Below are 24,277 nucleotides of genomic sequence, written 5' to 3'. Positions count from 1 at the left end.
TTATTACGTGGTAGGAAGATTTTCAGTCCTCCTCTGGGATATGAATTTGAAAGACAGCACTGGGTGAAAGTAGGTGCCTGTCTCCTTTCTCTTCAGCTAAGACAGAAAACCTTGAACCAAGGTGAAGATTCAGTATAGCAATCAAGATAGTTAGTCATGCAGAATGTAGCTGAATACAGGAAAATGGTCTGCTGCCTGGCATTTTACTGAGGAGAACACCTGAAAAAAAAACACCTGACGAACAGAAGCCTAGCAGAATTAAACTGGGATTTAATGGCGCAACAGTTTTAGTAGTGGAAGGTCAGAGAAAGCGACCACAAGAAAACCACAAAATGGATTGAGAACTAGGACAACCTCAGTTTGTTCTTAGAGTTTCTTTTGCTACTTATATCCAAAATACCATCCCAGGAAAAAGAAAAAGAAAGGCTTTCCTTAACCTATAGGGTTCCATACAAAAAGATTTCAAGACTATTACTACCACCTCCTATCAAATAACTGCAAATTACTTCCACATGAATCCTGAATCACTCCTTGAGAGCCTTGCTCTGCTTATTGTCAGTTTCACTTCAGGAAAGATGAAACTAACCATCAAAGTTATGAGGATGAGAAATGTCAAGTTTGTTTGCCAAAAAAAGTCTATCTGAAAACTACCACTTACAACATCTAATAAAGATAACTAAAATCTATCTCCTGTCTTCCAGTGACTGGCCCCACTTTGATAAAGTAAAAATGATTGTTTATATATAGCAATTTGTTATCAGGTCACACAAATCCCCAGGAGAAACAAACCAGAGAAATAAGAACTGCCAAGGTCTACCTAAGAAAGAGGCTAGAAAGGCAGCTTTACATCTAGTCCAAGATGGTATCTTAAAATCCCTGCCTGCTCTTAGAGAATATAGTAGTTTTGGTGACCAATAAAGTGAACATCAGGCAGGAAACATTCATCACTAGACAAAGGGTAAATGGGGAATCTCAAGTTGAAAAGGAATTCTGAAGTGTTTCACTTATTAAGTAGCAACTACAACCAATAATACAAATAGAATGAGAGTATACAAAATGATAAAGGTATGAGTCAAAAATTAGTAGGTAAAGTGGTCAGAATAAATTCTTCAAAGAGCTTATCAATCTTAAAACTATCTCCCTTGGAACAGAAGTATAACCTACAAACCTGCTAAGTTTAGGAAGAGAGTAGAGTTTTGCCTGTTTTCAAAAGTATTTATTCAGAACTTGGTTTCAGAAGTTCACTAATGACATTAATTTGCCACCACTGTGATAACCAGACAAAATTTAAAATGTAAGCATATTTCCAAATCCGTTATTACATGATTTATAAATATACATTAAAAATTCCCTTAATTAAATCTCTAGGACTTTAAATATGTAGTGACTATCTGAAGCAGCTCTCTTGAACTGTTTTTAATATATGGCTGAATACAAATAACTTTCAAACAAAAATTTTCACATTACAAAAGTTTCAAAGTTCAGAAAAAAGAATAAACCATACTTTTAAAAAGTGAGTGCAAAAAATATTTTAATTTTTTAAGTAAAAAGGCATGCAATACATAATCTCAATGTCTAAACTTCCAGAGAGCAATCTACAGGACTCATCCTTGTCACTCTCACAACATTTTTAACACTATATATAAAGTTGCAAGACTGATACAAAATAAAACTTCCTTCCACTTCACCACTGTTGTTTAGAACAGAATGGCAACTTCTAAACTCTCTTACACTGGACCAAAAAACCAGAAGTGCTATTCCCTTTTCAAATGGCTATTCTTAAACATGTAACCTAAAAGTCCTCTAAAGAGTTACTACAGCATATAAGGAAGGTAGAATAAATTTATATAACATTGGAGATGTTCTACTAATCTGATTTGCAAAGACAAAGCCTTTTTTAATATCAAAATCATATCAAAAAATGAAAAAATTATAACATCGAGAAAAGATCCTCAATGATCGAAGATATACAGGAATAATTCTAATAAGGGATGAGGATAGGTAGGTAATAGATATATAAAAATGTAAAATCTTACGGAAAAACACAAAAGATAACTTGAATAAACAGAATAAACCACGTGTCTGAAAGAGAAGAGTGCGGCAGATTCTTTTCCAAAAATGGCCGCAATAACAGTACTAGTCTCACATGCTCTTCAAAACATTGCCATTTTGCTCACAGAGAGATGGGCCTATTTTCTTCCCTTTCCTTGAATCTGGGGGAAGGCTTGTGACTTGTGTTATTCAAATGCTGAAATTCTCCCAAACATAAACCAATCAAACAAGACCTCTCTCTTGGCCTTTATTTATTTATTTTTTTCTCGGTACGCGGGGCTCTCACTGCTGCGGCCTCTCCCGTTCCGGAGCACAGGCCCCGGATGCGCAGGCTCAGCGGCCATGGCTCAAGGGCCCAGCCGCTCCGCGGCAATGTGGGATCTTCCCGGACCGGGGCAGGAACCCGTGTCCCCTGCATTGGCAGGCGGACTCTCAACCACTGCGCCACGAGGGAAGCCCTCTCTTGGCCTTTTGAGCTGGCTATCCTGCAGCCGTAATGCTGAAATGACCACAAGTGAAAAAGATGCTTCAGGAGCCCTACTTCTTCCATCCCCAGCTGTTTGGATCTTCCTAGTCTAGGCACCGTTTAGGTCAGGAAGCCTTCTGATGATTGCAGCCTTCAGCCTTGGAACTGTCCATGCTGACACCAAATGCAGCAGAAACTAGCCATCCCCACTGAGCCCTCCTCATCAGAATGCAGATTCAGGAGCATGTCATTTTTTAGCTCTAAGTTTTCAGGTGGTGTTACACAGCCACAGTTAAGTGGGAAAATAGTACTAGGATGTAAATTATCGATTCATTTATACATTTAACAAAATTACAATTAATACTCCAAAAAGATTTTGGAGAATATCTGATAAAATGATTCTGTGGCAGATTAAAGATGGCCATAAATTCTTAAGACACAAACCCATTAACCCTTCAGACTAGACAAACTCACAGGTGAATACCACCAAGTGACCCTAGTCAACGTCATGTGGAGCAGAATTCCCAGCCAACCCTGCCTGAACACCTGGCCCACAGATTGTGGACAAATAAAATTACTGAGTTTTAAGTCACTAAGTTTGGAGTAGTTTGTTATGCAGCAACAGATAACTGGAAGAGGTTCTAAGATTTATCTAAAAGAATAAACAGTGATAAATAGCTACAAAAATGATAAAATAAGCTATAAAAGTTATAATAATTACAGTATGGTATGGTATTAGAACATAAATACATGCCAATTTTAAAAAACAGAAAATTCTGAAACAGACCCAATTAGACCCAAAAAGATATAAAATTTTACAGAATGATAAATGTATCAAATCAACAGAAAAGGGATATACTATGCAACAAACGGTGCTGGGACAACTAATTACTTTAGGGGGGGGAAAGTTATATCTTTACCATAATCTTTATGCCAAAACAAACAAAATATATAGATAGGCTGAATATAAAGCCATAAAATCACTAGAGAAAAAGACAGATGAATAATTATACATTCTTTTTTCCAAATTAATTTATCATTGGCTGTGTTGGGTCTTCGTTGCTGCACGTGAGCTTTCTCTAGTTGCGGCGAGCAGGGGCTACTCTTTGTTGCGGTGCGCAGGCTTCCTCTCATTGTGGTGGCTTCTCTTGTTGCAGAGCATGGGCTCTAGGCACGTGGGCTTCAGTAGTTGTGGCTTGTGGGCTCTAGAGTGCAGGCTCAGTAGTTCTGGAGCACAGGCTTAGCTGCTTCACGGCATGTGGGATATTCCTGGACCAGGGATTGAACCCGTGTCCCCTGCATTGGCAGGCAGATTCTTAACCACTGCACCACCAGGGGAGTCCCATAGTTATATGTTCTTAAAATGGGCAAGACCTTTCTAAGTATAACAAAAAGCATTAGTCATAAAATAAAAATCTGTCAAATTTGACTATGTAAGAATTATAAGCACTATAAGAAAAAAAGAAAACCAGGAAAACATTTTAAAATATGATAAATAATACTTATCTTTCATGTATAAAAGTTTTTACAAATTGATAAGAAACAGCTCAATAGAAAAAAAATGGGCAAAGGGCATAAATAGGGACTTCACAGAAAAATATATATGGTCCATTATTTAAAAATATAAACACTGATTGGAGGAGAGTAACAGAATCTAGACACTATACAACACAACATTCATGATGTCCAGGATACAATCCAAAACTATCTGATATATGAAGAAGCAAGACAATGGAACACACGCTCAAGAGAAAATAAAATTTGGCAAGTTTGACTCTGAGATCAACCAGAGGTTTAAACAAAAAACAAAGATTTTTAAATGGCTGTTATGATCCTCAATAAAATAAATCAAAACATGCTTTTAATAAATGAAAATCTCATCAGAAAATAAGAAATCTCAGTAGAAAAATAAAAACAAAAGCAAATTCTAGAGCTGAAAAGTTCAGTTTCTGAAAAAAAAAAAATTCAATGAATGAACTTAACAGCCAAATGGAAACAGCAGAGGAAAAAATTAGTGAACATGATGATAGGTCAATAGAAATGATCCAAGATGAAGAACACACACACATAACATTTTTTAAAAATAAAAGAACAGTCTCAGGGACCTATATGATTAGATTAAACAGGCCAGCATATTTGTAACTGGAATGCCACAATGAGTGGAGAAAGAAAATGGGACAGAAAAAATATTTTAGGAAATAATGATTGTAATTTTCCCAAATTTGATGAAAGCATCATAGTCAAACTATTGATATACAAACATTAAGAGCAAATCTTAAAGGCAGCAAGAGAAAAACAACATATTATATACAAGGTAAATAAATACACTGATCTACATACAACCTACTTCTCATCAGGAACCATGGAAGGCCAACAGAAAGTGGAATAACATCTTTGAAATGCCTTTGAAAGAAAAAATAACTCATACTTCCATATATTCAGTGAAAATATCCTTCCAAGAATAAAGGTAAAATAGAAATGTTCAGACTTTTTTAAAAATTAAGAAAATTAATTGGCAGCAGACCTACAATACAAAAAATGCCAAAGAAATTTCCTTAGACTTAAGGGAATTGATACCAGATAAAAACTTGGATCCTCAGAAAACAATAAAGAACACTGAAAATGATAAATATCTAGTTAATGCAAAAACTTTCTTCCTGATTGCCTTTTCCTCTTAATTCTTTATAAACCATTAAACAGTTCAAAGAAAAACCTATATCACTATTTTATGATTCATAATGCACTACATATAACAACTATAATATAAAGGATGAGATGGTTTGAGAGCTATAACACTGCAAGATTTCAATATTTAATGAGAAGTAATATGTTATTAATTGTAGGTGAGCTGTGAAAAGCTAAGGATGTATACCACCATCCCTAGGGCAACTACTAAAAACATAATGCGAAGAAGTACAGCCAAAATACCAAAAGGAAATTGAAGTCAAATATACTTCAAATAATCCAAAAGTGAGGGGGGATAGGCAAAAAGGAACATAAAAACAAAAAACAGGAGACAACAGAAAACAAAAAATAATATGGTAACCCAAACCTGACCATATCACTAATTATGTTAAACATTAATGGACTAAAAATTGCAATTAAAAGGCAGAGACTGTCAGAATGGATAATAAAACAATTACCCACTCTGTGCTGTCTATAAGAGACACAGGGACTTCCCTGGTGGTCCAGTGGTTAAGACTCCACACTCGCAATGCAGAGGGCCCGGGTTCGATCCCTGGTCAGGGAACTAGATCCCGCATGCTGCAACTAAGATCCCACATGTCACAACAAAGACCCGGCGCAGCCAAATAAATAAATAAATAAATAAATATTCAAAGAGACACAGTTAAACCATAAAGACAGATAGGGTAAAAGTAAATGGATGGAAAATAATACACCTTGTAAACAGTAATCATAAGAAGGCTGGAATATTAATATTAGATAAAACAGATTTCAACACAAAATTTATTCAAAATACAAAGGGAGGCATGCTATATACATAAAGGACAATTTTTCAGGAAGACAAAGCAATCGTAAGTGTGCATGTGGCCAATAACAGAGCTTCAAAATAAATGAAACTAAAATTCACAGAAAATAAATGAAACTAAAATTCACAGAACTAAAAAGAGAAGCAGATCATTCCACAACTATAATTGTGATTTTAACACCTCTCATAGTAATTGGCAAAACAGCTAGGCAATATCAGAAAAGACATAGGTGACCTTTCCTTACTTTGTATTTACAGAACATCATACTCAACAACAGCAGAATAGAAATTCTTTTCATAAGCATATGCTATATGTTTACCATGATAGACCATATCCTGAGCTGTAAAACATTTCAATAAATTAAAAAAGATTAAGATTACATAAAGAATGTTCTTTGGCCATAATGGAATTAAATTAGAAATCTTTAACAATAAGATCAAGAGAAAAACAGAAATATTTGGAAATTAACAACACACTTCTAAATAATCAGTGAGTCAAACAAGAAATCACAAAAGAAATTTGAAAATATTTTGAATGGAAGGAAAATGAAAATACCACAGAGCAAAATGTGGGATACAATTAAAACAGTGTTTACAAGGAAACTTACCACTTTGGATGATTGTGTTAGGAAAAGATATCCGACATCAATAACCTAAATTTTCATTTTAAGAAGCCAGAAAAGGAATAGCAAATGAAACCCAAAATAACCAGGAAGGAAACAATAAAGGGCAGAAATCAATTAAAGAAAAATAATAGACAAAAATTAATGAAACCAAAAGCTAGTTCTTTAAAAAGACTGATAAAAATTGCTAAGCCTCTGGCAATACTGATCAAGAAGAAAAAAGAAAAAGTATGAGAGGCAACAACTTATCAGTATCAGAAATTAATATGGGTATATCACTACAGAGCCTGCAGCTCTTAAAAGTATAAGGGGGGCTTCCCTGGTGGCGCAGTGATTGAGAGTCCGCCTGCCGATGCAGGGGATGAGGGTTTGTGCCCCGGTCCGGGAAGATCCCACATGCCGCGGAGCGGCTAGGCCCGTGAGCCATGGCCGCTGAGCCTGCGCGTCCAGAGCCTGTGCTCCGCAACGGGAGAGGCCACAACAGTGAGAGGCCCGCGTACCGCAAAAAAAAATTAGAAAAAAGTATAAGGGACTATTATTAAATTTTTTATGCTAATAAATTTAACAACCTAGATGAAATGAACAAATTTCTTGTAAGATACAAATGACCAAAATTGACCCAAGAAGAAACAGATAACCTTAATAGCCCTATATCAACTAAAGAAGTTGCATTCATACTTTTAAAACTTCCTTTAAGGGCTTCCCTGGTGGCGCAGCGGTTGAGAATCTGCCTGCCGATGCAGGGGACACGGGTTAGAGCCCTGATCTGGGAAGTTCCCACATGCCGCGGAGCAACTAGCTCCGTGAGCCACAATTACTGAGCCTGCGCGTCTGGAGCGTGCGCTCCGCAACAAGAGAGGCCGCGGTAGTGAGAGGCCCGCGCACTGCGATGAAGAGTGGCCCCCGCTTGCCACAACTAGAGAAAGCCCTCGCACAGAAATGAGGAGCCAACACAGCCATAAATAAACAAATAAATAAATAAAATTTGAAAAAAAAAAGGCAAAATCCCTTAAAAAAAAAAAAAAAAAAAAAAAAAAAAAAAACTTCCTTTAAGAAAAATTCAAGACACAGATGGCTTCCCTGGTATATTCTATCAAATGTTTAAGGAAACAAAACCAATTTTACACAAACTCTTTCAGAAAATAAAGAAGGCAGGAACAATATTCAATTCATTTTATAAGATCAGTATTATCCTAATATAAAAGGCAGACAGAGACATCAGAAGAGAATTATAGACCACCTCAAGAACATAAAACATAAGTAGCAAAAATCCTTAACGAAATGTTAACAAATTGAATCCAATGGTATATACAAAGGAAAATTCATTACAATCAAGTGGGGTTTAATCTTGGAACTCAAGGTTAGTTTAACTTCTGCAAATCAAAGCAATTCAACATATAAGAATAAAGGAGAAAAGGAACGCAACTGTCTGAATAAACACCAAAAAAGCACTTGACAAAATTTAATATTCTTTCATAATTAAAGGCAGATAACTTTCTCAACCAGATTAAAACTAACAGCTAAAATCATACTCAACGATAAAAAGCTCGAGACTTCCCTGGAGGTCCAGCAGTTAAGACTTCGCCTTCCAATGCAGGGGGTGCAGGTTCAATCCCTGGCCAGGAGCTAAGATCCCACATGCCTTGTGGCCAAAAAACCAAAACATAAAACAGAAGCAATATTGTAACAAATTCAATAAAGACTTTAAAAATGGTCCACATCAAAAAATCTTTAAAAAAAAAAGAATGATGAAAGGCTCAATGTTTTCTAAGATCATGAACAAGGCAAGGATGTCCACTCTCCCCACTTCCATTTAAACAGTGTTCTGGAGTACCTAGCCAATGCAATAAGGGGGAAAATAAATAAAAGGTATATGGGCGAGAATTTAAGAAGTAAAATTGTCCTCATTGATAGATGACATGTTCACGCACATATCAAACACTAAGGAATCTACAACAAAGCTACTAGAACTAATAAGTTAATGTAGCACAGTTCCAGGATATGAAGTTAATAAACAAAATCCGGGCTTCCCTGGTGGCGCAGTGGTTGGGAGTCCACCTGCCGATGCAGGGGACGCGGGTTCGTGCCCCGGTCCGGGAGGATCCCACATGCCGCGGAGTGGCTGGGCCCGTGAGCCATGGCCACTGAGGCTGTGCGTCCGGAGCCTGTGCTCCGCAACGGGAGAGGCCGCAGCGGTGAGAGGCCCGCGTACCGCAAAACAAACAAACAAACAAACAAAAAAAAACCAACCAAAAAACAAAATCCAAGTGTATTTCTATATACTATCAATAAACAATTAGAAGATAAAAATTTAAAAAACAACCCCATTTACAATAAAATAGAATGAAAAAATAATAAGAATAAATTTAATGAAGGATGTGCAAGATCTATACACTGAGAACTATAAAACATTGCAATGGGAAATTACAGACAACTTAAATAAAAATATACTATGTCCATGGACGCATGTTCATCAGCTTCAAGGACTTAATATTGCTCAAACAGCAAACTTCCAAAATTGATCTTTATATTCAATGCAATTCCAATCAAAATTCTGCAATCTTTTTTGAAGAAATCAACAACTGATTTTAAGGATTTACAATACCTGATTTCGGGACTTATTTTAAAGCTACAGAAATCAAGATGGTGTGGTATTGGCATAATGATAGACACACAGACATAAAACAGAGTAGACTCCAAAACAGACCCAAGCTTACATGTCAACTGATTTTCAACAAAGAGAGGCCAAGGTAGTTTCAATGGAAGGAAAGAGTTTTTCAATCAGTGGTGCTGGAACAATGGGATAACCATATGGGGAACAATGGGATAACCATATGGGGAACAATGAGCATGACCCGTAACTCACGCTATATACAAAATTCATTCCAAGTTAATCACAGACCTAAATATAAGAGTTAAAACTATTAACTTTCAGAAAAAAATAATAGGAGAAAATTTTTGTGACTCTGAGTTAGACAAAGATTTCTAAAATAGGACATAAAGAAGCACAAACTATAAGAGGAAAAAAAAAAAAAAAGATGAAATGGACTTCCCCGGTGGTGCAGTGGTTAAGAATCCACTTGCCAATGCAGGGGACACGGGTTTGAGCCCTGGTTTGGGAAGATCCCACATGCCGCGGAGCAACTAAGCCCGTGCACCACAACTACCGCGTGCTGCAACTACTGAAGCCCCCATGCCTAGAGCTCATGCTCCGCAATGAGAGAAGCCACTGCAATGAGAAGCCTGCGCACTGCAACGATGAGTAGCCCCCTACTTGCGGCAACCAGAGAAAGCCTGCGCGCAGCAACGAAGACCCAACACAGCCAAATATAAACAAATAAATTTTTAAAAAAAGATGAAATGAACTTTATCGAGATAAAAAATTTTGCCCTTCTACAAATAACAAATGCTGGAGAGGATGTGGAGAAAAGGAAACCCTCCTATGCTGCTGATGGGAATATAAATTGGTGCAGCCACTATGGAGAACAGTATGGAGATTCTTCAGAAAATTAAAAATAGAGTTGCCATATCATCCAGCAATTCTACTCCTGGGCATATATCCAGAAAAGACTATAATTCAAAAAGATTCATGCACCCCCTACGTTCACTGCCACACTATTCACAATAGCCAAGACATGGAAGCAACCTAAATGTCCATTGACACATGAATGGATAAAGATGTGATACACACACACACACACACACACACACACACACACACACACATTGGAATATTAGCCACAAAAAAGAATGAAATAATGCCATTTGCCACTACATGGATGGACCTAGAGATTACTGTTCCAAAGTAAGTCAGAAGGAGAAAGACAAATACCATATGACATCACTTATATGTGGAATCTAAAATATGACACAAATGAACTTATCTACGAAATAGAAACAGATCCGCAGACATAGAGAACAGACTTGTGGTTGCCAAGGGAGAGAGGGGAGGGCTGGATTGGCAGTTTGGGGCTAGCAGATGCAAATTATTATATATAGAATGGATAAACAACAAGATCCTATTGTATAGCACAGGGAACTATATTAATAACCTGTAATAAACCATAATGGAAAAGAAAAACAAACAAAAAACCACAAAAAAACCCTTTTGCTCTTCTAAAGAAACTGCTGAGAAAATGAAAAGGCAAGCTACTAAATGGGAGAAAATTTTTTAAAAACATCTGACAAAAGGCCTGTATCCAGAATATTTATATCTCTTTCCATAGTGAAAAGTCTAACAATCCAATTAAAAATGGGCAAAAGACGTGCACACTTTATAAAAGAAGATATGCAGGGGACTTACCCAGTGGCGCAGTGGTCCGCCTGCCAATGCAGGGGACACAGGTTCAATCCCTAGTCTGGGAAGATTCCACATGCCACAGAGTAACTAAGCCCGTGAGTCACAACTACTGAGCCTGCGCCATGGAGCCCACGCACCTAGAGCCTGTGCTCCGTAAGAAAGAGAAGCCACCGCAATGAGAAGTCCGCACACTGCAACGAAGAGTAGCTCCCGCTCGCCGCAACTAGAGAAAGCCCGCTCACAGCAACGAAGACCCAACGCAGCCAAAAAAAAAGAGAGAAGATACGCAGATGGAGAATATGCACAAGAAAACCAAAATTCAACATCAGTAGTCAAAGAAATGCAAACTAAAGCCACAGTGAGATTCTACTACACGCTCACTATAGAATGACTAAAGCGTAACAAGACTGACATTTTTAGCACTAACCACACTACACTGTGATTATGGACATGTCTCTCTATTCCAATAAAATATAAGCTCATAAGGGAGAAAAAACAAGACTGACAATAAAGAGTGGTGGTGAGGATTTGGAGCAGCTTGAACTCTCATACATTGCTAGTGGGAATATAAAATATACAGACACACTGGAAAGCGTTATGGCAGTATCTTATAAACTTAAGCATATACTTAGCATGTGACCTAGCAATTCTACCTCTAGGTATTTGCCCAAGAACAATGAAAATATATATCTATGTAAAGACCTGTACACAGAAATTCATAACAGTCAAAAATTCAGTGCACTCCAAATGTCCATCAAGTGATGAATGGTAAATTTTAGTACATCCATAGTATATGTAATACAACTTGATATTATAAACAATTGAAATATTAATAAACAACATGATGAATCTCAAAACATTATGCTAGGTAAAAGAAGTCAAACACAAAAGACTATGTACTATATGATTCCACTTGTTTGAAACTCTAGAAAAGACAAAACTATAGGGACAGGAAGTAGATCAGTAGTTGCCTGGGGTTGCGGGTGGGAGAGGGGACCAACTGCAAACGAATGGGAAGAAACTTTTTAGGGTTAGAGATCCATTCTAATGTCCTGATTGTGATGGTGGTTGCACAAATGCATATAACTATCAAAGTTCATCAAAGTGTACCATTAAAATGAGTGTATTTTACTGTATATATAAATGAAACCTTAAGAAAAACACACAGTCAGAAAACAAAAGAAATGGTGCTCCACTTCACTAGTACAAACACTCTGATGATATAAATGTTTATGTCCCCCCAAAATCTGGTCAGAAATCACTTTTGATTTTTTGATTAAGTTAAACAGTCTACAGTAGGATAGAGTACTGGGTACAAGTGGCCCAACGTAAGATAAAAGACCGCGATAAAAATGCTAGATCTTTTTAAAATTAATTAATTAATTAATTGATTTTTGGCTGCATTGGGTCTTTGTTGCTGTGCGCAGGCTTTCTCTAGTGGCAGCGAGCAGGGACTACTCTTCGCTGTGGTGCGTGGGCTTCGCATTGCGGTGGCTTCTCTTGTTGCGGAGCACGGGCTCTAGGCGTGCAGGCTTCAGTAGTTGTGGCACGCGGGCTCAGCAGTTGTGGCTCGTGGGCTCTAGAGCACAGGCTCCGTAGTTGTGGCACACGGGCTTAGTTGCTCTGTGGCATGTGGGGTTTTCCTGAACCAGGGCTTAAACCCGTGTCCCCTGCACTGGCAGGCAGATTCTTAACCACTGCGCCACCAGGGAAGTCCAATGCTAGATCTTAAAAAAGAAACTGGTTTATGTACTAAACGTTTTGTGCCTTGGTCTAATATTAACATGATGTCCGTGTAAAATGACAAAAAGAGCCACTGTTAAATCACATTATATTTCCTGTCATTCTGCATTATCCCAGATTGCTAAATGTGTTCTTTCCAAGAAGTTTGACTGAATTACTGTATACATTTACTGTCCTATGTGACAGTTTTGTCATTGTTAGAGATTTCAGTAATTAAAATGGGAAATAGAAGTTTAGGTTATTTTCCTTAACAAAACTATCTTCCTTGGAGCCACATCATTATGATGGTTTTCATGCTCTTGCACCCTGCATGTCTTAGGCTGAGTGCAGTTTAGGGGATCCTCTCTAATTTCAGGAAGGTACTTCTTTCCTTCACCACTGTGATCTGACCTGTGACAAATCTGTACTATACACTATGTAAATGGCTAACAAGTCAATTGCTAACCAACTGAATGTACAAATCTTAGTGCTGGTGCTAAAATCTCTTCATGATAGTCACCATGATCTCAAAGTTTGTTTCAAAATTTGCAAGCATCAAGTGTCAATCAAATCTGAAGATGAAACACTAATGAATGTTGAATTCTCACGCTTTAGGTGTATTTCCTTTTTTAGATTTTTTGGTTCTCTGCTATTTTTACAGTACTGTTTCATTTAAATTTCCTACATGCCAACTTTGTTTGTGTGATTGAAATAAAATTGCAGTATATACATGTTTAAAAAAATAATTTGTTGTTTAAGTCAAAAAGAAAGAAAGAAAGAAAGAAAAAGAAATGACATTGAAACCAAGAACTATTGTTTTTTCTCCATTTGCCTTGGTTAAATACTATAACTAATGATGAAAGGCATTAATTAGTACAACATTTCTTGAAAGTAATTTGGCACTGTACACCTAAATTCTTTAAAAAATGAGTGGACCTTTTGACCCAGCAATTCTTTTTCTAGGAATTTTTACTACAGAAATAATCATAAAAATTAAATAAGACTATATACAAGAATAGTACTGGAAAGCTTTTCATAATGATGACAAATAACTGGGATAAAGCCCTGTATGTCCAACAACAGGTGATCAGTTAAATAATAAAACATTCATTCAATTAAAATGATGTGTCCAATAACATACGTGTCCTTCCCGATGTATGAAAATATACTTCTTTACTGCATTTTACGTTGGTACCTTTCACAAAAATGTTTATCCTCTACCTGTGGGAGTTATGGTATAAACAAGTGACTATAAGTATCACAACAGTCAGATTTCTAACATTAGAAGAAAACTGATTAATCATTACTGTCCTCTTTTACCCCAGATTGGGCAGATGAAGTCATATTTTCTGTCTAATTCTTACGACGATTAATGGAAAGAAGGAAAAAAAGAACCTTTGGACTTTACTCAGTATTATCACAAAAGATCTGATATGAGCAACTATTTCACTTCAAAAGGGCTTTGACCCACAAATTTAATTAGTTATTTTAATGATTTACTTACAGTTTGCCCTGTAATGGACAAAGGAGTAACAGAAGGTTCTAGCATACACTTTTTAGGTTTGTATAACTTGGGTCTCAGTTCCTTATCTATAAAAGAAAAATGGTAAGGTGCAGGATTGGCCATTTCTAGTTCTAAGGAAGATTTAATATACTAAAAATCAGTCAATGCTTTTAAAAATTACTGGCAAATGCAAAGTGTTAAGAAATAAACCTTTGTCGACTAGTCTGGGATATCTTGTAAACATTCACTTAAAGAAGAAAAAAGAAAGAAAGAAAAGAATAAGATCCTTAATAAATCCTGGTGAATTTTAAACCCAGGGAACATTCACTATCAACCTGTCAAGGAGACTAACAAAGGCAGGAATCACAATCTAAAAAGTGATATATCTTCAATGGTCTCCTAGTTGCTAAAATTTAAAGTCAGTTATCTTACTTGAAGATAGTGAAAATGTATAGCATCTATCAATATAACCACGTCAGCATCAGGAAATAAGATGTCTAATAGTCCCACAACTACAGGTAATTCAAACAGAAAAGAAAAATACACTAACAGTTATTTGAGGCTAATAATTTATTGTGCCTACTTTAAAATAGTTTCCCAATCCAATGAGATTCAGATATTCAAAGTAAGGATAATTAATTTATAAAAATGAAATACAACTTGGATTTCCACCTAACAAATAGTATTATGCCTAACAAATTTGCCCTGCAACTCAGCATATCTTAATTCAAAGAAGAGAGTAAATAACCTATGTAATATGTTTGTAAATTTGACTATAAAGATTTGAATTTCATTCATTTAATGCCAAATCAAAGAAAACAAGTTAAATTTACAAATATACAAGAAATGAAACTCATTTATTAAACCTCCTTAATAAAGGAAATAATTACATTTGGGAGAAATGGTCAATTATAAATATTATACATTAGTTAAATTTAAATTTTTCCATAATCAATCAACTATCTGAACTATCTTTGCATTATGAACATTTTTTTTGTGCAGTTGCCTTCAGAAGTTACACGATAAAAATAACTTGTAATATGGCCCTTTTACCTTGGTGCCTCATTTTTAAGTTAAATTACATCCCAAACCAAAGTGAAATACAATGTGGAATCTAAAAAAGATGATACAAATGAACTTACTTACAAAACAGACACAGACTCACAGATTTTGAAAACAAACTATGGTTACCAAAGGGGAAAGGTGGGGGGTGGAGGGATAAATTAGGAGTTTGGGATTAGCATATACACACTATTATATATAAAATAGATAATCAACAAGGACCTACTGTATAGCACAGGGAACTCTACTCAGTATTCTGTAATAACCTATATGGGAAAAGAATCTGAAAAAGAATGGATGCATGTATAACTGAATCACTTTGCTGTATACCTGAAACTAACAAAACATTGTAAATCAACTATACCCCAATATAAAATAAAAACTAAATTTAAAAAAAAACAAAGAAAATAAACAAAAAAACCCAAAGTGAAATACAAGCATTTGGCTCAAGCAAAGTTCCATCAGGTGGAAGAAGAATAAAACTATCATTAAGTGTGACTGGAGATGGTGGTGATGGGATGTGATGCTGCAACATATTAAGACACAGCCAGACAAAACAAAGCATGAAACAAGGGAAAGGCTCCATCACATCACTGTTTAGACCCCATAGTGTTGCATTCATATATCCTACAAGGCAACTGCTGGGAGAAGAATGCACCTCTTATTTTCTAACAGAAGGAAATGATTCTTTAACTGCCAATAGTAAGGGATTTCTTAAACTGTTTCCCTGACATTAATGATTTGTAAAAGTAAATTGTTATTAGGGCCTCATTTCTTTATTGAGGAAGACGAAGATGTTTCAATATTATTTTTCCTTTTCTCTCTGCAGTTTGGAAATAGAGGTGGGAGTAACTAGAGAAGTGTCTTCAAGATCTACAGGAGCTTTTAACTGACATATCAGTGGCCCATTGAAAGCATGTCTTTTGTTTGCCAGGTGTCAGGATTCCAACATTAAAGTTAAGGTAACCTCTCGGTCCAAGTGCAATGGTTGACAGACATTTTCTCCTCCTTCAGTACTCCTTTGATTATATTTCCTTAGGTCCAGAGACCTGAGGCTATACTAGAGGAGGATTTTTAAAAATTTAAGAACACTTCGTTTTCAAAAACTCAAGTCTACACCAAGTGAGTCACAATAATAACAGTTCTGTTAGGTTTTGGTCAGCACATTTTTTTAGGCTTAATTAAGTAAACTAGGGTAAAAGTAAACTATATTGTACTTTTTTTGTCATGTGTGAAATTATAATTTTACATAGTAGAATCAAGAACATATGCATTTTGTGATCCTCTTCAACAACAATTCCTATTTTCAGTGAGTCAGTAGGAAGTCCAAGAAGCTACTTAAGCCTTGTTTCTGTAGTACAGTGGCTAGCGTGTTCATGTCACAGAATGCTGTTTAAACTAGATTCTTCTGAAACCAGTTAAGTAGCTACCATTCTTTTTCAACTTTTTCAAAAGAAGTATATTCTTGACCTATAAAAGAATGCTTATGCTGACAACTGCTTGAGTATCACTATTTAATAAGTAAGGCATCATGATGAATGTACAATTACATTTCATCTGTGAGAGAGACTTCGATGGAGAAACATGGGAAATTTTGGAAAAGTAAATTCTCCATTCAGGTGTTATGATTTTAAGAAAAGAGCAACAGTTGAAACACACAATGAAGAGAAAAGGACAGGAACATACTTGAGGGAAGATGATTTCTATCTGAGCCAGCTATTTTAGAAAATCCTAGAAAACTTACAGTGAGTGTCAGAATGCCATCTGGCTGTACTATTGATGTAATTTTGAAATGTAACTTTAAGGACTGATGCAATCCAGGGGAAGCAGAGGGGAGAGAAAACCTAAGGGAATAATCACTTCCACTATATTTAAGTGCAGATTTGGCATCATATGATACTTTTACATCCTGATAAAGAAGTGAATTTTACTGACACCTTGCTTTATAATAAAGCCCTTGAAGATTAAGAAATTACACAATAGCAATAGGATCCTTGACTCTAGAATTGAGCCTTGGATAGACAGATGCATCTTTTCCAAAGAACTCTAAATTTCTTTCACAACTATGTCAGTTATAGTCTGGGGAAGAAGAAAAAAAAAAGTAAAATAATTCCATCACATGTAGAAGCTACTAATCTGTGTTAGAAATGGAATGAATCAGATGCACTGCCATGTCTAATAGAATGGTCAGCAAACTCTTCCCTAGGGTCCAGGTGACTGTCTAAGTTGACTACCCTCCTAGTTTGAGGGGTACTGCATTGCTGGGGAGAGAGGGAGATAAAACAGGAGGACGAGGACCAGGAGGCAGCAACAGTAGTACGGTGTGACATTTAACAGTACCATACAGAACTCAGTCTTTTCTCCCATGAATACAATCCTCTCCTAGTACACATAGCAACAATTTCCACTTGAGGTGGCTGATGGCTATTACTTGTGCCTTCCCAATGTTCTTTCTCATCTTAGACTGCTAAGCAGATCACATTCTCCACCATCCAAAAAGACTTCTTAGGAAACTGAAAAAGTGGAGCTAACCCTTTTCCTCTTTCATTAAGGAAGAGCTGTAAGGATGTGTACTGAGAGCTGCCTCTGCCATGTGGAGAAACCAATTCAAGAAAATAATCACAATCTGCAGAGAAAGAGAAAGGAGACAAGAATCCTGATAATATTCAAGTCTTACATTTCATTTACACCTAAGGCTAGTTCTACTTCTATCCACCTTGAAGTCTGGTTATATGAGCCAACAAATCTTTTTTGCTAGTTTGAGTTGAACTTTTGTAATCCAAAAGACTCAACTCTTACACCAACTTTTACTAGCTGTTCATTTTTACCTGCATAAAAATATTAGCTTTTGTCTCTCCTTCCCTTCCCCTCACAGATCATAAACATTGTAATTTGCCCTTCCAGCAAACCCCTAGGAGATGTCAATGTCTAAAATAATCTTTTTTCAGATATTTAATCTCTTCACGACTGACCTTTACATTATATATTATCATGGATGCAAATCAGTAGCTCCTTTGTCAACTCCCTATATATATCTCTCCCCAGACTACTTCCCTTTCTGGTATGCAAGCCTTGGACTTAGCCAGCAAAGGACAAGTGGCTATAGCTGGGTTAATAGTGCACTATTTATAAATATACCCACGATAGTCATTTCAAAGGTGCAAAAGAGAAAAGCAGCCTTATTGAAATGTGTTCTCGCTTTTAGATTCAGGACAGGAACAATCTGACATCAACTTTCAAACTACTTGGGCTCGAAACTACTTTTGGATTTGTTTTGGTGGTGTATTTGTTCAGAAATCTGAAGAAAGAATGTAACCATTCCCTATATAGCAAATCCTAGGGACTTGTGGAAAATTATAGCCTTTTCAGAGAACTTAATTTCATTTCACATAAGTAAAAACAAATCATTTTACTTGTTCAGAGGTTATGAAGTATCATCTGGTGAGGATATAACTGCTACTGGCAAAACTTGCAAATCTATCATCTTCTAGTAAAAACATTACAGCTCCTTTTTGCTACCCTTGTCACTGAGCAATAGTCATTTTTTGTAATCTTTCTTGTCATTCTCTTTTTGGAGATGTTGAGTTGAAATTCTAATGTGTTCTAATGCAAACCATACCCTGACTTTGGCAGTCTGACAGCTGAATAAGGCCTGACACAATGTTCATCAATTATTAACACTAGCAGGAACCATTAAGGAGTCTAGTGCAACATCAATAAATTAGCTGAACAAATGAAATAAATGAATAGTGAGAGCCTTTGATGTGCAATTTTCATGGGAAAGATTGTTACCTTCATTTTTCAAAAAGGAAAATTGATGCCCAGAGAAGTTAACAAATTTGCCTTGGGTCACAGAGAATAAATAGCAGTACTGGGATTGGATTAAAGTGCTCTTTTTTCTATACCAGGCAGCTTTCTCTGAACTCTGAAGGTCTATGAAGCAGCAATTACAAAGCTGTCCCTCTATACCTTCTAAGGACCCCTTTGACCACAATTACATTTCACAGAATTCTTTTCATTATAAATCGTTCCTCTTGATATGCTTATAGAGTAAGTTAAGGGAATATGCAGTGAGGACAGGGAGGGAGAATTAATGGGGACCGCCCACAAAAGCTCTACTTTTGGAAATGCTATTATATATAGATCAGCCTACTTTAGGAGTGCTCAATTTTGGTTTCATTAAGTATGTATGTATTTCAGAGCCAGAACTATATTTAAAAAACCCATTGTATATTTTTCCAGCATCTGGTCACAAGAATATTTCAAAGAAACCAAAGTCCTTTGTTTCATTAATGTATGTTCCCACCTCCTCCCAAACCCCTTCCCAGACAGTTATCATTCATTAGTTGGGAGACAGCATTTCTCAAAAATGTAGATTAGGAAAAGTATAACAAAAATTAAACCATTTAGTTTCTTAGCTGTTTCTGCACAAGGACAGGGCAGTCTGTTTCACCTTTATCTCCCTACCACTTGTTACACAGTAGGTGTTTGTTGAAAGGGGAGGCTTTACTAATGTAAACTTGGTTAGAAAACAAGGAGTTTTATAAAATATGTATTGTTCACTGAGCTTGAGGATAGAAAAGCCTTAGTAACAGAAAGATAAATCCTAAAATACTGTTCCAAAATATTTATGTAGTTAATGGGAAAAAGAAAATTCCTTGGCAGGGACTTCCTTGGTGGTCTGCGAATCCACTGCAGGGGGCGGGCGTTCAATCCCTGGATGGGGAACTAAGATCCCACAAGTGGCCAAAAAGCTAAAAAAAAACCCAAAAAAAACCATAAAAAAGAAAGAAAGAAAGAAAGAAAAGAAAATTCCTTTGCAAACTATGGTTTCCTCCAAAGAGAAAAATAAATATCACCAAAATGGAAAAATTACCACATACTGAGAAAGTGTTCTAGATTGGTTTTTATTTGTTGTAAAGAAACGTGTATCTATAAGTTTTCTGAAACTGCTAACATATTAAATGCTACATTTCAATTATCTAAATTCTTTTTCCAAGACAAAAATGCTGACAAGCCTTCCCTTTCCCTTACCCTCCATTCTCCCTTTCCTTACCTCCCCGCCTTTTTTAAAGCTACAAACAACATACCAATCTTGAGGCATTAAGACCAGAAGCATAGGACCAAAGAAAAGTTGGTCCTGACAGAGGATCATTTTACTTTAAAAATGGGAAGAAAAAGCCGCTGTGCAGGTGCTATATGTCACCAATCCGAAGAGGTTTTGCTCTTTGACAGCACATTTAAGAAAAACATGTGGGCTTCCCTGGTGGCGCAGTGGTTGAGAGTCCGCCTGCCGATACAGGGGACACGGGTTCGTGCCCCGGTCCGGGAAGATGCCACATGCCGCGGAGCGGCTGGGCCCATGAGCCATGGCCGCTGAGCCTGCGCGTCTGGAGCCTGTGCTCCGCAACGGGTGAGGCCACAGCAGTGAGAGGCCCGCGTACCCCCCCAAAAAAACAAAACAACAAAATTGAAAAAAAAAAAAAAGTATATTGTTAGTTATAATGATTTCTAGGTCTTTCTTGTTCAACAAGGGGCACCTACCTGGCAACATTTCAAAAGATGATTAAAATGACATTCAGGACATAGAAGACAGGCTAGTTGTCAAGAGAAAAAAATGTGATGCCAGCATGACAAAGGCTTTTTATTTTGGAAGATATATAACAAGTGTATTATTAAAAAAAGAAAATAAAATAAAAGGCTAAGAAGGGAACATTACCCAGTAATGATCTATTTTACTTGGATTAAATGCCATAAAACTTGCAATGTGTCTTTTGGGATACCTCAAAGGTTAATCAACAAGGGTCTCCTAACAGGAAAAGGAATGGTCCCACAAAATAGACACACTCATTTTACAGAATGCTATGAAAATTTTGAGCATTACTTTTTAAAGGAGACTAACTGGAAACAGGTCTTGAATCTATGGGAATAATTTTATTTGGTAGATTATCAAATATAGCTAAATATGTGGATGAGATTTATGTGGGAGCACTTATTTTATATTTAATAAAATGGAAGCTATAAGAACTATATTGACCTCTGTTCAAATCAGTGATAATATATTTCAGACACAAATGTAAACAGAGAAATTAGACACTCACGTACTCATTGCCCAGATAAAATATCTGCTACATCTGCTTCAGATACCTTTTGTTAAAATATGAAATGCTATATAGATGCATCAAAAGACTCTCCGTCCCTCACTCTCTCCCTACCCAGAGTTAACCAACATCCTGACTCTGGTGTGAATCCTTGATATTCATACTTTAAAATTTATCCATGTTGATATCCATCTACATTGAGTTCACTCATTTTATGTGTAGCATAGTATTCTACTGTATGAATAAACTATAAGCCCACAGATCCAAGAAATTCACTGAACCCCAAGCACGAGAAAATTATACCAAGGCACATAATAATCAAATTGTTTAAAACTGGTGGAGCATGGGGTAATTGGATGAAGGTATGGTCAAAAGGTACAAACTTTTAAATAAATAAATAAATACTGGGGATCTAATATACATGATGACTACAGTTAACACTGATGTATGTTATGGTATGTTTGAACGTTGCTAAGAGAGTAGATCCTAAAAGTTCTCATCACAGGGAAAAAAATTTTTCTTCCCTTTATTGTACTGCATGCCTTAAACTTATACAGTCCTATATGTCAATTATATCTCAATAAAACTGGGGGGGGGGTGGTATTGCTTAAAACCACTGATAAAGAGAAAATCTTAAAAGCAGTCAGAAAATAGACATATTACATACAGGAGAACAAAGGTAAAGATTATAGCCTATTTCTCAATGAAAACAACAACATGTGGAAGACACTGGAGCACCATCTTAAAAGTACTTAAATGAAAAAAAGTCACCCTAGAATTTCAAATCCAACAAAAATAACTTTCAAAACCAAAGATGAAATAAAAACTTTTTCAGTCATGCAAAAGCTGAAAGAATTCATCACCAGGAGACTTGCACTGTAAGTAATGGCAAAGGAAGCCTTTAAGCAGAAGGAAAATGATACCAGACAAAAACCTGGATCTACACAAAGGAATGAAGAGCATGGGAATAATAACAGACCTTTTAGTATTATTTAAATCTCCTTAAAAAATAATCAATGTTTAAAGCAAAATAACGTGGTGTGGGGTTTAAAACATGTATAAGTAAAAACAAACAAACAAAAAATTTTAAAAAAACAACGATAACATATGTAAAAGTAAAATATATGACACCAATAGCACAAAGGCTAGAAGGAGAAATGGAAGTAGACTACTGTAAGGTTCCTGTAAGGTTCTTACGCTATGTATAAAGTAGTATAACACCAGCTGAAGGTACTCTGTGATGAGTTAAAGATGTATAGTATAAACCCTAAAGTAACTGCTAAAATAACAAAGCAAAGAGTTATAGGTGAAAGGCCAAACAGAAAAATAAAATGGAGTCATAAAAAGTATTCATGTTCCGGGCTTCCCTGGTGGCACAGTGTTTGAGCGTCCACCTGCCGATGCAGGGGACACGGGTTCGTGCCCCGGTCCGGGAAGATCCCACACGCCGCAGAGCGGCTGGGCCCGTGAGCCATGGCCGCTGAGCCTGCGCATCCGGAGCCTGTGCTCCGCAACGGGAGGGGCCGCAACAGTGAGAGGCCCGCGTACTGCAACAAAAAAAAAAAAAAAAAAAAAAGTATTCATGTTCCATATTTAAAAATTGATAAATTGGAAGTCATCAAAATTAAGAACTTTTGCTCTTCAAAAGACACTGTTAAGAGAATAAAAGACAAGTCACCAACCTGGAGAACTTATTTGAAAATCATATAGCTAATAAAGGATTTGTATTGAGAATAAAAAAACTCTCAAAACTCAAAAAAAAAAAACTCAATAAAAGTAAACAATTTTTTTAAAAATAGGAGGAGAGTTGAACAGACACTTCAAAAAAGATATACAAATGGCAAATCACTAGTCATTAGCAAAATGTAAATTAAAACTACAGTAAGATACCACTACATACCTATTAAAATATCTAAAATTCAAAAGACTGACCCTACTAAGTATCAGCAAGGATGTAGAGAAACTGGAACTCACACTGCTGGAGACGTAAAATGGTAAACCACTCTGAAAAACTGCTTAAGAAGTTGTACAGGGGCTTCCCTGGTGGCACAGTGGTTCAGAATCCACCTGCCAATGCAGGGGACATGGGTTCCTGCCCCAGTACAGGAAGATCCCACATGCTGTGGAGCAACTAAGCCCGTGCGCCACAACTACCGAGCCTGCGCTCTAGAGCCCGTGAGCCACAACTACTGAGCCCACGTGCCGCAACTACTGAAGCCCACGTGCCTAGAGCCTGTGCTCCACAACAAGAAGCCACCACAATGAGAAGCCCACGCACTGCAACGAAGAGTAGCCCCCGCTTGCTGCAACTAGAGAAAGCCCACGTGCAGCAATGAAGACCCAATGCAGCCAAAAATAAAAAATATTTATATATAAAAAATAATTTCAATTGTTCTTGAACTATTAAAAAAAAAAGTTGTACATACACTTACCTTATCATCTAGCCATTCCATGCCTAGGTGAAATGAAAACGTAAGTCCATGCAAAGACTTAGACATGAATATCCATAGCAGCTTTATTTGTAGTAGCCCCAAACTAGAAATAACCCAAAACTATGGTATATCCCTACAACAGATTACTACTAAGCAATAAAAAGTTATTACCTATTGATTTGTGCAACAACATGGATGAATCTCAAAATAAAAATGCTGAGTGAAACGAGTCAGATGAAAAAGAGCACACTCTATATGATTCCATTTATATAAAATTCTCAATTTTATGCAAATAGATTTTATTTTCCAAATGCAAACTAATTTATAGTGACCAAAAGCCTGGAGGTGGGGTGGGTAAAGTAGGGAGGCATGGAAGGGAATGATTACAGAGAGACAAAGGAATCTTTCTGTGGTGATGAATATGTTCAGAATCTTGATTGAGGTGACAGTTTCATGAGTGTATACATACATCAAACATATTGTACAATTTAAATATGTACAGTTTGTTGTATGTATTAAATTATA

At 36.5% G+C, this 24,277-nt stretch overlaps 1 protein-coding gene and 1 non-coding gene across 2 annotated transcripts in view; one reads left to right on the top strand and one right to left on the bottom strand.

Annotated features, from left to right (window-relative positions):
* NLK (nemo like kinase) overlaps nt 1-24,277 on the bottom strand; it is a 146,596-nt gene that overhangs the window by 79,608 nt on the left and 42,711 nt on the right. The gene's annotated exons all lie outside the window — the stretch shown is intronic.
* TRNAA-CGC (transfer RNA alanine (anticodon CGC)) lies at nt 5,696-5,768 on the top strand. The gene has a single exon. It is a non-coding gene; the product is annotated as a tRNA-Ala (tRNA).

Source organism: Phocoena phocoena, chromosome 19 (genome assembly GCF_963924675.1).
Source record: "Phocoena phocoena chromosome 19, mPhoPho1.1, whole genome shotgun sequence".
Lineage (NCBI taxonomy): Eukaryota > Metazoa > Chordata > Mammalia > Artiodactyla > Phocoenidae > Phocoena > Phocoena phocoena.
Note: the sequence above shows the minus strand (reverse complement) of the source record. Positions and strands in the feature narration are given on the sequence as shown.